The sequence below is a fragment of the Pteropus vampyrus genome, unplaced genomic scaffold (genome assembly GCF_000151845.1).
Source record: "Pteropus vampyrus isolate Shadow unplaced genomic scaffold, Pvam_2.0 Scaffold50, whole genome shotgun sequence".
NCBI lineage: Eukaryota > Metazoa > Chordata > Mammalia > Chiroptera > Pteropodidae > Pteropus > Pteropus vampyrus.
This window is the reverse complement of record NW_011888831.1, coordinates 3,769,008-3,785,449: the sequence shown is the minus strand read 5'-3', so window position 1 is coordinate 3,785,449 and position 16,442 is coordinate 3,769,008. Positions and strand designations below refer to the sequence as shown.

The following is a 16,442-nucleotide window of genomic DNA, read 5'->3' as shown; positions in this document are numbered from 1 at the left end:
AATCTGTCTCGTCAATTCGATTATTAGACCAGCCAGAAGAACTATGAGGGAAAGGAGGGAAAAATTTTCCCTTCCTCACAATCTGTGTGGCTATTGTTCTACCAAATCTTGGCTCCCTGAGTGCAAGGCCTGTATCTTATCCATCGTTACACTCTTCCCCAAATACGTAGTCCAGTAAAGGTTTGGTAAGTACACTTGTATTGCATCAAACCTGGATTGGCATTAAATGACAATGTTGCTCTCCCTATTTCAATAGCCTTACCAGCATATCACCTGCTATTCATCATAATCACCAGCCCATGGCCTGCCCTATGTACACTGCAGCCCTGAATAATGCAGTGGGCAAAGGGAAAAGCAGGAGAAATGCCATCCCTATGGATATCCATAACTACAAGCCTGGTGCAGGAGCTCCAGGAAGTGTGGCTCCAGAAAGCAGGCAAGACCGGGTTCTGTACATGTCTAGCTGGGTTACTCCCTCTGAAACTGTTTCCTCACCTGTAAAATGAGAATGATAGCATTAGATATTTACTTCTCAAGGATAGTATGAGGCTCAGAGAAAAAAGCAGTGAGTTGGCTTTGACATTGTCCACCAATATATACATGTAAGGAATTATAGTAGCTGACTGTTAGTACTTCTGGGCCAGGGCTCCTACCACAGCCTTCTGCCTCTGCCTCTAGAGGCCCAAGGGTGAGGTCTGTGTCCCAAGAAAGGAAGTTCAGTCACACAGCCATTCATTATATATTCAACCTCAAACTGCAAAGAGCCTACTAGATGCCAGGCACTAGGGATAGAGATGAAAGACAAACCCTGTCCTCAAGGAGCCCAGAGGTTTACTGGAGCCCATGAGAGGGACACAGTTTGGATCTTTTCTCTACGGTTTTTGGAATGTTTTAAAAAAAAAATAATGATGATGATATTGATTAAAGAAATCCAGGAAGTTTCAGGCATACAATTTAGCGGTAAAGCGTGTGTGTGTGTGTGTGTGTGTGTGTGTGTGTGTGTGTGTGTGTGTGTGTGTGTGTGTGGCATATATATATACATATATATGTATGGCATATATATATACATATATATGTATGGCATATATATATACACATATATATATTGCATTATATGTTCACTGCGCATAATTAGATTTCTTTCAGTCACCACATATTTGACCCCTTTTACTCCATCTACCTCCCCCCTTTTGTCCACTGTTTAAATGAAAATGCAGTTTTGCAAATAATCTCAGATTATCAGGGGAGGCACGGGAGTAAATTGAGCCCTATGAACAGGAAGAGTTAGTGCAGAGCCCAGACTGTGGGCTCTAAGGGGAGGGGCAGGGCTCAATCAGGGTCAGGGGAGGTCCCGTGGGAGCAGGGCCCCGCGGAGCTGCCCCATGGATTCCACCTCCCTTTGGTTCCCGAGGCTACCCCCGCTTCCTCTGGCCCCTGAATCCCCCGGGCTCTGGGTCACAGCGCCCTCTGGCCTCAATACCCCGCTCCCTTGCCTGTCCTTTCGGTTCAGGCATCCCCCGGGACATTCCGCAGGCGGCCAGAACAGAAGTCTGAGCCCACCTTCCCCGCGGGCTGGCTGCGATACGTTTTCTCCCGCCGTGGGCTGGATCCCTGTTGTGGGCCGGGACCACTGAGTCCCAACTGAGGCAGCCAACCCCACCAACCCCCAAATTCTACGCCCGTGCCAACCTCCTTCCAGTTGCTAAGGTGGGGTCGCGGCCTCCAAAATCCTTGGCCCCAAGGGCACCTCTCCCCAAAACAGGGCCGGCAGGCGGGCCAGGTAGGCTAGGAAAACTAGCTCATGCGCAGAAAGGCTTTAGAATAGGCCTGTCACCTAGTAAGCGCTAAAAAATATTAGTATTGCATTTTCCTGAAATCTCTCCTTCTACCTGCTCTGCTCCATTATGCTTAAACTGCTCATTCTGGGAGCAGGAGTGGAGTTCCCAAAACATCCTTGTTTAGGGCGTTATCTAATACTAATATTAAATAGCTAAGTGTTTACCAAGTGAGATTATATGTTTACTAAGATCTAAGTACTCTGTTTACTGTGGGCCAGGCGTTGTGCTTGGGCTTTAAAAACGTTATTTCTCATCTTTACAATCACCAAATAGGATGTGATAGGGACTGTTATTACCCCATTTTAGTGATGAGAAACTAAGAATTAAATTAAGAATTCTGCAGGTCTTGCAGCAAATTAGTGGCAGAACCAGAGCTGTAACCCCAACTGTCTGATTCTCAGGCACCTATTTACCACAACAATATACTGTCCTTCCCAGCCCCTCTGCAGGTTCTGTGTGCAGGAGTCTTGGGGCACAGTGGGTTTTAGGCCCTGAAAGAGTGGTGGGGAAAATATGCACATGTGTGTGTTTTAATACTTTAAACTGGGAACACATGTCTTTTATAGTTTAAGGCAGTTTGAATTGGATGTCCCTTATTGGGATAAAATTTACATAACATAAAATTCACCATTTGACCATTTTAAAGTGCAATTCAGTAGGTTTTAATATGCTCATGATGTTGTGAAACCATCACCAGAACATTTTCATCATCCCCAAAAGAAACCCTGTACCCATTAAGCAGTTACCCCTCATTTCATGTTCCCCCAGCCCCAGGCAACCACTAATCTACTTTCTGTCTCTGTGAATCTGCCTATTTTGGACATTTCTTTTGAATGGAATTATATAATATGTGATCCTTCATGTACGACTCCTTTCCCTTAGGGTAATGTTTTCAAGTTTCATCCATGTTGTAGCATGTATCGATACTTCATTCCTTTATATAGCAAAATAATTTTCTACTATGTGGATATACCACTTTTAAATTATTCAACAATTGATGGATATTTGGGTTGTTTCCATTTTTTGGCTATTGGAAATAGTGCTGAAATATTCCAGTACAAGTTTTTGTTTGAACACTTGTTTTCAATTCTCTTGAATCTATTCCTAGGAATGGAATTGTCAGGTCATATGATAACTCCGTTTAACTCTTTAAAGATAATGCTGCATCATTTTACATTCAATCAGCAGTGTATGAGTGTTCCAACTTTTATTATAATAATAATGAGTATATATAGTTAAATTCAAATTATCAAAGGAAATACTACAGGAAAATTTTCCAGATCTGAGAAACTTGAGTTTCCAGATTGAAAGAGCTCAATAAAAGGCTAGCACAACAAACAAAAGGCAATGCAGATACTTGTCATCAAATTTCAGAAAACCAAGAATAGAGAAGATCCTAAACACTTTCAAAGAAAAAAAAAAGAAAAACGAAAAACAGGCCAAAAACTAAGGCTTATGCTACAAGGCTTATGGCAAAATACAACAGTCCTTTACCCATGTACCTGTTCCATTCCCCAGAGGAAACTACTTTCAATTCTTAACTTTGTTTCCCTTGTTTTTCTCTTTATTTTTAAATAATATGCATATGCTACAGTTTCGTAGTTTATCAATTTTATGCACTGTGCTGACTTCCAGTATTCTATGTCCAACTTTTTGTTTTTTCTGAACTTATCAGCTGTCTTATTTTCATTTCCTTGGTTTTCTGTGTGCCTATCGCTATTTCATTACTTTTTTTCAAATGCTCCAAAAGACTGTCACATGACTGTGAATAGTTGTTCCATATACTCAAACATAGTTTGAATTTTTTAATCTGGAGGCATCTATCCCTCAGCCCCCTTCTTCTGCCCCAATTTGATTTAACTGGGTCCTGTGAGGGCTTCTCTCACTAGTGCCCTGGATTAGAATTCCCATTTCCAGGATGCATGGCTTCCTCTTTCATGTTGCACATCCTCATTTTGCTAAAGCACATCCTCCAGGAGTAGTCTGAGATTGAGTGTTTGGAAAATTAAATACTGGAGCCCTTACATGTCTCGGTATGTTTTTATTCTACCATAACCTATCCTAGGCTATTTATAATAGATATGGAGATCTTTTTTCTCCATTGTTTTGAAAGTAAAGCTTCATGGTCTTCTAATATTCAATGCCTCTGGTAGTAGCCCAAATGCCACTCTGATTCTTGATGCTTTGTCTTTGGCCTGTTTTTCCATTTTTCTTTTTGGAAGTGCTCAGGATCTTTTTATTCTTGGTTTTCTGAAATTTGATGACGAATATCTGCAAAATTGTTTTTTGTTTGTTATGCTAGCCTTTTGGTGAGCTCTTTCAATCCGGAAACTCAAGTCCCTCAGATGGAAAAATTTCCTGTAGTATTTCCTTTGATAATTTGAAGAGATTTTTATTATCAGGATTTAGTGAATTATCGAAACCAGCTTCTTTATAAACATCCAGCAAAGTTTCTGAGTGTTTCTGTATTTTGTGTTTTATTGTACTGTATTTTTCTGATTATAAAGATAATGCCTACTTACATAGAAAACTCAAACAGTGAAACTGTAAAATTTAACATACTTTTTAAAAGATTCAATGAAAGTGGAGACTATAATAAAGACAGAGTCACTTTTAATAGTTGCGTAGCATTCCATTGGAAAGATGTACCATTACGTATTTGACGAGAACTCTACTGGCAGGCAGACGTTTTTCAGTTTCTCTTTACTTTAAGCAATGCTAAGGTGCACATCTACACATAGATGCTACAATTTAAGTAGTCTCCTTATCCCTGCTGTCCTGGGGGACAGTGGAAGTAGGGGAGGAGTCACGAGAAAATGGAATTCAACCTGTTTCTTATGGAGGAGCTGTTGGGAGAGTGTCTGAATCCGCCTGGAGATGAACTTGATTTGACCTCTCTGATGGCAGTGCTTAGAGCAGCAGCTCTCAAACCTCAGTGTGCACACTGATCACCTGGGGAACTTGTTAAACAGGCGATTCCTGAGCTGCACTCCAGAGAGTCGGATTCTGTCTGAGGAGGGGGTCTGAGAATCTGCATTTTTAACAGGCATTCCATCTGATTCTCACATTGATGGGTGGTGGGCCACATTTGGAGAAATATTAACTTAGTGGAAGAAAAAGTGGAGGGAGGTAGAGTGTTCACCTGAGAAAAGGGAGTAGGGGGCTAATAGGGAAGAAAATTAATTAAGCATCTTCAGTCACCCTAGGGGATCAGGCTTCAGTATGCCTTAGGTTAGGGCAGAAGTAACCAATCTGCTTTCATTCTCTAAAAGGATCCAGGGATTCTGATAGTAACATAGAAAGACCCCACGTCTCCTAGTCTATACCTAAACTCATTTCCTCTCCTCCCTTGTACTCAGTGTTAATTAGTTATGAATATATGGTACATAGAAATGGCTCAGGATGTTCAATGTGACATTAGTAAAGCCACAGGCTCTGGCTACTCCCATCTCCAAGGTCACCAGCAGAGACACCCACAATTAGGGATCCTGCTAGAAAGTGGAAGAATAATACCAAATCTTGGTGAGAATGTGACGTAACAGGAACTCTGATGAATGGAACATAAATTGGTCCAACCACTCACAAAAACAATTTGACCCAATAATTCCACTCCAGGGTATGTACCTCAGAGAAACTTTTACACTTGGGCTCCAAGAAACATAGACATTAAAACAGCAAAAAACTGGAAAGAATTCAAATGCCTGTGGACAAAAGAATGGATAAATTGTCTGTGGCCATGCTACCCTGAACAAGCCCAATCCCATTTTATCTCGGAAGCTAACCAGGGTCGGGCCTGGTTAGTACTTGGATGGGAGACCACCTAGGAAGACCAGGTGCTGTAGGTGTAAATAAATAAATAAATAAATAAATAAATAAATAAATAAATAAGGAATTGTAAGTTGACAAAGTCTTTGCCATCTGTGCGGTCAACCAAGAATTGCTTTGCCTAAAAAAAAAAAAAAGAATGGATAAATTAATTGTGATATATTCACACAATGAATTTGTACTATACATAGTACAAATGAATGAACTATATGCACATCAGCATGGATGAAGTTTAGAAACATGAGTGAAAAAAATTCATAGAATAAATATATTCTTGTTAAATTTAAAAATAAGCATAACTAAACAATTTATTATTTGGGGAAAAATATTATGCGTAGGAAAATATAAAGAAAAGTAAAAGATTGTAGGACAAATTCAGAATTGCAGTTACCTCTGGATAAAACAGGGGATGAAATCTTTGAGCACCAGTAGTACACATATATCACATATGTTTCTTTGGCTATTAAATATTTCAAAATTTAAAAAGTAAGAGAAAGATGAAATCTCCTGGCCACTACTGTGGTCTCTCAATTTTATTTATCTTCTGAACCCCATCTCTCCTCCAACAGTCATGATGTACTAGGAAGCAAGATGTCAGGCCTGAAGAGGCCAGTGGAAGCTTATAAAATCCACCTCCCTTTGACCATTCAGAGATTGGGGCAAGCCCCTGTTCTGCCCCTTCCCAGACTGTTTCTCATAGACTGTACTTGTCACTAAATGATGGCCTCTATTCGCAGCTAAGCTGATTGCATGTTTAACTAATATGGCATTTTTCTCTGTCAACAATAGGACTATACTTGGTACGTTTTTTCTGAACAAGCAAGCCATCCTAATAGCTACTTTTTCTTATCCTAATGCATCCCTATCACCCACTCTTTTCTATCTGCCAGTCTCACAGTTCTGACTGGGCCTCTAGGCTTCCTTTTGCCTGGTGATGAACTTCTGTGGCTCCTTTCCTTGCTGCCTGTTAGCTCAGCAGCAGGTCTTGGGCTTTCCCGGGCTTTGAATGTTCTCCCTCTGCATGTTTCCTAATTCAAAGACTACCCAACTTTTAGAAGAGAGGCAGAGCTCCTGGGGTGAGGTTTAGCCTTAAACAATGCAGTTGAATGGACTAGGATTCTAAATAGGTGCATTCCAATCCTCTCTTCCCTCTGCCTGACTGTGTGCCTTGGATTAGGCCCCTTATCCCCATGGAGCCTGTTGCTTGGCCTGTGAGTAAAGACTGTTATCTTTTGGGATGTTGATAATGTGCAGGGACCATTAAAAGATGGAAAAGTTCATTTAGTTTCACTCACTTGTCTTAAAGATGGAAAAATTAAGGCTACAGTGGAGAGGAGACTTGGATGGGCCAGAAGTGCTTTACTGGCAGATATTGGACTAGAACCCAGGTCTCCTGTCTATCACCTTGCCTCCCTGTTGCTGGCTAACGCATAGAGGTGAGGAGGAAGGACCTATGACCAGGGCGGGGGGGCGGGGGGGGTGGATAATAAAAAAATAAAATGTTTAAAAAAATATGTATATATAGTATGAAAAAATAAATAAATAAACTAGCATTTAAAAAAAATAAATAAAAAAGGACCTAGAGGCACTGGCTTAGCCCTCCCCCATCTCCATCTAAGACCAAGAAGCTGTTGCCATTGAACTGCTCATACTATCTGGGGGGTAAGAGGAGCCTGCCTCACCTGTCAGCTGGTCCATTGCACAATCTGACAAGCTAAGACCTGAGACTCTCCTTCCCACACTAGGCCCAGCTGTAGAAGGAATAGGTTAGGGTTCAAAGAATAACAAAAAAGTTGGACCCTACCCTTACCTCTCCTTTAGACCCTACCCCCTCTCCCTGCAGAGTAAGAGAAGCCTGAGGAGGGGAAGCAAGCTCTCTGTAAGAGTTGAGCGGGGGCAAAACTAGTCTTCCTTCTCACCCCAAAGGGGTCTTTTATTTTGGAAAGAGAATTTATAGACAAGGTAAAAAGGAAGAGGAAGAAGCTTTTGGCCTGGTCTGTCTTTCAGACCATGAGTTGAGAATTTATCTTTGGAATGGAGAAATGGGAGAAGGTGAGACAGCTGAATTTGTCCTTGAGGCTGCCAGTGTAGGCTCTAATGGAAGCAGTGGTGACTGGACTCAGTGCAAAAATGTCTGGGGTCCCAGTTTGGTCCCCTGACTGGTGAGACAGCAAATGAACAGGACGTAACTACACATGACCTCTCCCAGCTCTGGCACACACACAGACTATACGTCAGCCCCAATCAGAAACATTGCCACTCTTCAGGAATTTCATCAAAGGTCCAATCAGAGGGTTTTTAAAAAAATTATTCAACTGTCATATATGAGACTGCATAACTATAATACAAAGGGGAGTTTTTATTTTTATTTTTCATTTAACATTACAATATACACAGCAAGTCTATGCTAGATCTTACAACCTGAATACAGGTATTTAACTTTTTTCATGCTGTTTATGTTTACAATGAACGGAAATCCTGTACTTGAAGCTATGCCTAGAAGAGCCTTTGTAGCTGCCACAAACTTTAGCTCCCAAACTCAGTTGTATGAGAAATAGAACTTAGCTTTTTTAGGGATTCCTCGTTCCCATGCATTATTCACAATTTGGGGAGAGCTTTTTTGGGGGGTGGGTATCAAACCCTCAGGTATTTGTCCCTGCAGGACACAGTGGCTCTGTCAACTGTTTCCACTCCCAACTCGGTGACATGGGACTATGTCCCTAGACGCAGTGAGCAGCAGCACTCTTCCCCGAGGACTCGGTGTTCCCTCTCTGTCTCACAGCCTTCTCTGCTCTTTCCTTTTTTCCTTCCACCAGACTAGGGGAAATATTGATGTATAATTATCAAAATATTTTTAAAGGACTTATGCTATAGTAATGTAAGGCTTTTTTAAAAACTTGAATACCAAGATCTAGTGATTGATCTAATAACTTCATACTTTTGAAGTAGTGATAATTGTAAACAATATTTCAACATATTGCAACAACCATAATAGGATATGAAAATAGCTGATTTCTGTTGATGACAAAAGCATAAGTACTGTTAATATAACAGTAGTTTGTTGCCTACATTCATAATTGAAGGAAATGCCACATTTCAGATACAGGTTAATGAAAATAAAGATGTAAATTTTTCCCATCCAAGTTTAAGGGCCCAGTTCATAAAAAACCCTGGTCAGAGGAAATTCATCTCTCTCAACCCTTCTTTCTTCAACAGGAGCCACAAATTCTCCCTGAGACTAATAGCACAAAACCTATTATCTGCTTGAATGAAGGGGGAGAGAATGTGTGCATAGCTTAATATCTCAACTTAAAAACTATTTTATCTTCAGTGGACTTTATTTACTCCTACTTTACCCACACTATTAATATACCGATAATCTCTTTTCTTAACTCACAGAAAAATAGAAGCGGCACATTAGAAAGAGGGATCTGCTGCTTCTAAGAAAGCACATTTACAATACCTAAGGTGGACTGTAAACAGCCTGAAATGTAGAGAGGAGAGATTTTTTTTTAAAGCAGACAAAAATTTAAAAATCATAGAAAATTGGAAAATTTAGTCGGCGTAGGAAAAAATAAGTATATGTACTTTAATTTTCCTGATTGCTTCTCTGATATTACAATAACTGATATTCATCACTATGACCTTGTATGCTAAAGAAAAAAACTAAAGAATGTATGCTTGTTAACCTATATTTACGAAGACGTACTAGATATAATATACTTAGCATGATTTCCAAGCAAGATAGTGAAAATAAAGTTTTAATGCTTAAAAGAGTAAATCTTCAGGTTCTGGATAGTTGAGTTTGTGAAATTAATATTACACTCATGACCCTTTGTGCCCTTAATCCTGGGGTTCATCTTGTAAGACAATTTTAAGCTTCCTGTGCTCCTCAGGGAGTAAAGGACAGTTGTGGGGATTATGGGACCACTGGAAGAGAACCCATCTTAGCTCAGATGGCAACATCCATAGCAAATTATAAAGCATAGAGAACAGGTAATTCCCAATCATCCAGTGATGGTCAATAGGTACAAAACCACAAAATTCTGAAATCTTCCCATGAAAGCCAAAGGTCTTCAACTTTTCCCTAAGACCAGGGCCTGCCAGAAGGGGCTAAAAGAGAGAGATCAAGGGCAGACACAGCTCGGCTGGTTCAACACCTGCCTTTTACAGATGAGGAAACTGAGGCCCAGAGATGAAGTTAGCATAAAATTAGCATTGTTTCTTTCTTAAATATTTTGGTAGAATTTAATGATAAAGATATCTGGGCCAAGAATTACTTGTAGAATGTTTTTAAGTGTTGATTTAATTTCATTCATAAGTATAGAACCATTCAGATTTTCCATTTCTCTTTGCGTGCATTTTGGGAAATTTTAGTTTTCTCATATTTGCTCATTTCAACAAAATGTAAAAGTTATTGGAATAAAGTTGTTTGTAATATCATTTAAAAATACATGTAGATGATATAGTGATATTCCTTTTTTAATTCCTAATAATGGTTATTTAAACTTTTTCTCTTTTTCTTGATCAGTTGTGCCAAGGATTTAGCAATTAGTCTCTTCAAAATACCAATATTTATCTTTATTAATGTTCTCTATTGTGTGTTTGCTTTCTACTTCATTAAGTTCTGCTCTTATCTTATTCTTCCATTTTCTTTAGGTTTAATCTGTCATTTAAAAAATTTTTTGACATGGCTTCTTTGAACACTGATTCTTAGCCTTTCTTCCTTTCTGATTTATGCATTTAAAACTAAACTTTCCTTTAGCACAGTTACATCTCACAAGCTTTGGAATGTCATATTTATATTATCATTTAATTAAAAACATTTTCTTTTTTCCATTGAGAGTTCCTGTTTGACTTATAGATTATATAGAATGTATTTTAAAATTTTCAGGCATACAGAGATTTTTTAGTTAACCTTCTTTAATTCCATCATGGTCAGTGAAAATACTCAATATATTTAAATACTTTAAAATTCATTTAAAATAACATTTATTTAAAATGAATATTGTCACTTTACTCAATTTTGGTAAATGTTTCATCTGCCTAATATATACTAATTCGTATTTTGCAGTTGTTGAGTATAATGTTAAATAAATCAAGTTTGTTAGTCATTGAAATCTTTTATATCTATACTGACTTTTTTGTTTGTTCTTTAGTTATGAAAAGAGGTGTATTAAGACCTCCCATTATGAATGTAGAGTTGTCTATTTTCACTTTTAGTTGAAAATTAATTTTTGTTTGCTCTATTTGGAGACTATGTTATTAAGAGCATAGACATTTAGAATTGTTTTCTTGTCCAAATAGTTGAATGTTTTATTTATCTACCAAATGTCCTCATTTATCTTTAGTATACTTCATCTGATATTAAGATAGCTACACCAATTTTTCTATTGTTGTTATTATTAGCATTTGCATGGTGTATCCCCCTCCCTTTTAAAGATCAGTGTACAACTTCAGTTTCTTTTTTAAACATTCAAATTAACCATGTGGTCTAATTAGCAAATAGATAACAAAAGCATTTTTCCATTTTTATTTTTAATGGTCTATTTGCCACTTTTATTTGATTTTCTCCTTTAAAATTTTTCTTTTTTCTTTTTAATTGTGATAAAAATAACATAAAATTTACCATATTGATAATTTTTAAGTGTACAGTTCAGTGGCATTGACTACATTCACATCATTGTGCAATCAATCTCCAAAACTCTTTTCAACTTGTAATCTGAAACTCTATATCCATTAAACTCCACTTCTTCCTCTTCCTAGCCCCTGACAACCACCATTCTACTTTCTACCTCTATGAATTTGACTACTCTTGGTCTCTCATATAAGAGGAATCACACAATATTTGTTCTTTTGTGACTGATTTGTTTCACCTAGCATAAAATCTTCCAGATTCATTCATGTGTCAGAATTTTCTTCCCTTTTAAGGCTGAATAATATTCCTTTATATATATATCACCCATTTTGCTTATCTGTTCATCTGTTGATGAACACTTCAGCTTCCACCTTTTGGCTATTGTAATTAATACTGGTATGAACATAGGTGTCCAAATATCGCTTTGAGACCCTGCTTTCAGTTCTTTGGATTATGTACTCGGGAATGAAATTATTGGGCTATATGGTAATTCTGTTTTTAATTTTTTGAGGGATCTACCTACCATATGGTTTTCCACCACTTTACATTCCCCAAAACAATGCAGAAATGTTTCAGTTTTTCCACATCCTTGCCAACATTTGTTATTTTCTGTTCTTTTTTTTTTTTATAGTAGCCACCTAAGGGGTGTAAGGTGATATGTCATTGTGGTTTTGATTTGCGTATCTCTAAAGATTATGATGTTGAGCATATTTTCATGATTTTATTGGCGATTCATATGTTTTATTTGGAAAAATGTCTATTCAAGTTCTTTGCCTATTTTTTAATTAGGTTGTGTGGCTTTCTTTGTTGTTGTTGTTGAATGCATGGTGTACCTTTTTGCATTACTTCCATTCTTTCTGCATTCTTTTATTTAAGGTGTACTTATTGTAAGAAGCATGCGCTTCTTTTTTTATCCAGTGAGAATCTTTTTCTTTTAACAACAATAAACATTGTGTCACACAGTTTCTGTGGGTCAGGAATTTGGGAGAAGCTTAGCTAAGTGGTTTGGCTCATGTTTCTCATGAGGTTGCAGTCAAGATGTCAACCATTGCTACAGTCACCTAAAGCTAGACCGTGACTGTAGAATTCACTTTCATGATATCTCACTCATATGGCTGTTGGCAGGAGGTCTCAGTTCCTTGCTAAATAGACCTTTCTATAGGGCTGCTGAGTATCCTCACAACATGGCAGCTGGCTTCCCCCAGAGTGAATAATCCAAGAGAGAAAGAAAAAGATGGTTATGTCTTTTATGATCTACTCTCAGAAATCACATATTGTTACTTCCACAATATGTATTAATTAGAAGGAAGTCACTAAGTCACTAAATGTAAGAAAAATTAGCCTTCACCTTTTGAAAGTAGGCAAAATTTTGTGGATATACCTAAAAACCACTCCCATCTGCCCTTAGTCACAAATTATTTATATTTCTCAAACATGCAAGATAATCCACCATTCTGTTATCCCCAAAAGTTCCACTTGTTATAATATCAGCTCAAAGTCTAGAATGCCATGATCTAAATCAGATCCAGGTGAAGATAAATCTCCTTGGATCTAGTTTCTCAAGTACAATACCTCTCAATGGGAAAACCTGTGAAGTAAAGCGACAACTTATCTGTCTTCTACATACTCAACATACAATGGCATAGGATAACTGCTATAGACTTTCCCATTCAAAAAGGAAGAAAATAGGAGGCATATAGGAGTCAATGGTCCATAGAAATTCTGAAATCCAGCTGCACATAAATTGGTAATTCCTTGATTAAGACTTAAGGCCAGGATGTAATTCTTCATGACTCTTGAGTCCATCCACTGCTCCGTGAAAGGTAGGTGTATTTTCAGCTGAATAGTTTTCTCAGCTTTTTTACTGCTAGCAGAAGTTGGGGGGTTGGGTTGTGTGTGTGCACAGGCCTCTTTTCATTTTGTATGGTCTTAGTCCCTTTGAAACCAAGCTGGCAATGGTCCTGTCAATATAGTTATTTAAAAATTTTTGTGGGTTTCTTATTAATCTTTTTTTTTTTTTTTTGGTGTTTTCCTATTTTAGACAAAAGCTATGCCCACAAATCTCTTCTAGGTAATTCCTACTCTACCTTGAGGTTTTGCAGAGACTGTTATGAAGGAACAGTGCACTTATTTTATGAGATTGTAGCTAAGATTACACACATACACATGCACAAACATATAGCCAGTCCTCACTCTGCACAGTTCCAATATTCACGAATTTCAGTTATCATGGTTTGATTAAATAATACCAGTACCCCAACAGTTCTAATTTGTTACCACAGTATACTACCTGTGAGTAATTGCCTAAATTAAAACTTCATTACTAGCAATTTAGTCCACAAATCACCATGTGAATAATAGATGCACATCATTATCAGTGACTAATCATGTCACTTCTTTCAAAGTCTTTTGGTAATTGGTTATTGTGTATCTGTTATTCAATTCACTCACAGATAGCAAAGTATGTAGTTGTGTTTCTTCCTTATCTCCCAGCGATAAACCCATGTGACATTGTACAAAAATGGAAAATAAAAAAAGAAATTTGGCCAACAAAGATGAAACCGAAGCAAAGAAATGAAAAGTGAAACAGTTAAAAGTTAAACTGGATGTGAATAGAAGATTTGAAGATGGTGACAACAAGCAAAAATAGGAAGAGACCCAGACCCTGTAGGGGCACAAAAAATAATTTTCCTTCCATCTTTCTAAGTCCTTATGACTGGGCTAATAATCAAATTAACATGAGACAGATTAACAGGAGAAACTGTCCAAAATGTATTATGGATGTACATGGGGTGGTGATCGGGGGGTACCATAAGAATATGAGACCTAAAGAGGCATTGGCAGTTGAGGCTTATATGCTATTCTGGACAAAGGAGAGGAAGGCAGAAGTCTATGATTTCAAAGGGAAGGCAGGCAATTTACAAGTAGATGAGAAAGAGCAAACATGTGATAAACAAATTCTTTCTGGGCCACTCAAAACAATGGGATACCTAGGGAAGTCTGTCACATTAGGTTTATGTTATGATCCTTAAGCAATGCTCCCTTTCTTTAGCAGGTTTTTCTATCTGAATTCCTTTAGGCAGTTAAGGGGAGAGAGTCAAAAGTTCTTATCAAGTCTTTTGTGTTTTAATAACCAGCTTAAAATCAGTATCCCAAAATGTATATTTTGGCATACAAAACTTTGGTCCCCCTCAACTTACATGATGCTGTACTATGAATCATTGAAAAAATTTGGCAAATATATATATATAAAAAAAAAGGCAAAATCACTTCATATTTTAGTTTAAATTAGAAACAGAAAGCGACTTGCAGTTAAACGGAGCATTTATTTGTACTTTAGATTGATGAACATAACTTTTTTTTTTTTTTTTATCAGTGTGGCTAGGATTCAGGCCAAAGCATGGGAAGTTACTAGCCACATTGAAAGAAAACGGTAATTACAAGGAGACTGAAGAAAAACCTTTACCACTAGCAATAGATAGTTTAATCTTTTCAGAGATCAACGTGAACTGATCAATGTTAAGCTGAACTTGTGAGACTGCCAATGCAAATAAGGATGCTGCTGTGAAATCTGCACCCAGATTCCAAGGATTAAAGTAAAAAGGATGAAGATGTTCCAGAGAAAATAATGCTGGTTAAAAAACAAAACAAGCTTTACATAAAAAGGGCTCTCAGATGTATTTCATGTCATTAAAAACTCGAAGAATAAAATGTTAGAAGGTGATCCAAACTTGGAAAGGAGTATGACCGTTCACAAAGCCATAGAAAAGATGCTTGCTCTTGTCAAAGTTGTACTATGAGAAAGCAAGCACTGTTAATAAGTTTTTTACAAAGAAATAAAACATTTTAATTTTCAATGTTTTTTATGTTTTAAGTAACAGTGTACTAAATAAATATTAGATTTACTTTTTTTATGTACTCATAACTTTTTCTGTGTTCTTGTAACTATGTACTTTTTCTGTATACTTATAACTAATTGACAATAGAGAGTTTTTAATGTTTTGACCAAAATATGTAAAGGTCACAGAAGAATCATGCTTATTAATTTTTTTCTCATTGATTATTAAGATTGCTTTGCATGGTTTCAGCTTGCCATGCTTCCTGCATTACAATGCAAGGTAAAGACTGCCTGTATATATTTATTATAGGGAATTTATCTTACATAATTGTGAGAGCTGGTTAAACTGTTTCTGGAAAGCTGTTGTCTTCACATCTGACTCTGGAGCTTGAAGTCCACAGAGCAGACAGTTGTGAATGGAAAATGGGTGTAAAGTAGAGGGAGGCAAGAATAAGCTGGAACTCAGAGGCATGCACTGGAGCCCATGAAGACTGACCAAAGCCCATGTCAGTTCTTGTTGCCTCTAATGTTGATGGTGTGGGTGTTCTGCAAAAGCCAAAGGCTCTTTGCACATAGCTAAACACCCACACCTGGCCCAGGAGTCAGAGAAGCTGAAGGAAGATTTGGGGGAAGGTGAAGCAATTTACACACATGGCTGTTTCCTCATGTCAATAAGGTGAGGCAGCAGATAAGCTGCAACATATGTCAGCTACAGAATAGCTTCTGCTTCATTTCTGTCCTCCAAATCTCCCACAAAAACTGTGTCGTGGCCCATACTAACTGGAAACATACTGAAAAGGGAGTTTTGGGTTATGTATTTTAGCCTAGGCAAGCTGATACATTTCAAAGTCATCATATTTACTCAATAGCTTGATGGTGATGTATACCTGCCCTATAGTCAGACTTCCTAGGTTTGAATCACAGTTTCTTTATTTAAAGCTGTATGTCCAAGAGTAAATTTGTCTTTCTGTTCTTCAGTTTCCTTGTGTATAAAATGAAGATATATTAGTGGTATTTATCTTACAAGATTTTTGTGAGGTTTAAATAAGATAATATATATTTGTTGTTGACATATTATTGATACGATAAGACTTGGCTCATTTGAAAAGTTCAATAATTATCAGTTATTATTAATTGTGTGTTCTTGGACAAATCATTTAATCTTTCTAGTCTTCAGTTTTTTTCACCTGTATGGTGGAGATAAATTCATCGGTGTATTTCAAAGGCTTCTGCTGAGGATAAAATGAAATAATCCATCTTAAAGTCTTATTCAAATGTGAACAGAGGTGATGGTTTTGATAAG

General features: G+C 37.6%; 1 long non-coding RNA gene and 1 pseudogene across 1 annotated transcript in view; both read left to right on the top strand.

Annotated features, from left to right (window-relative positions):
• LOC111739402 overlaps window positions 1–16,442 on the top strand; it is a 54,208-nt gene that overhangs the window by 8,025 nt on the left and 29,741 nt on the right. The window lies entirely within an intron of this gene.
• LOC111739479 lies at window positions 5,565–5,683 on the top strand (annotated as a pseudogene).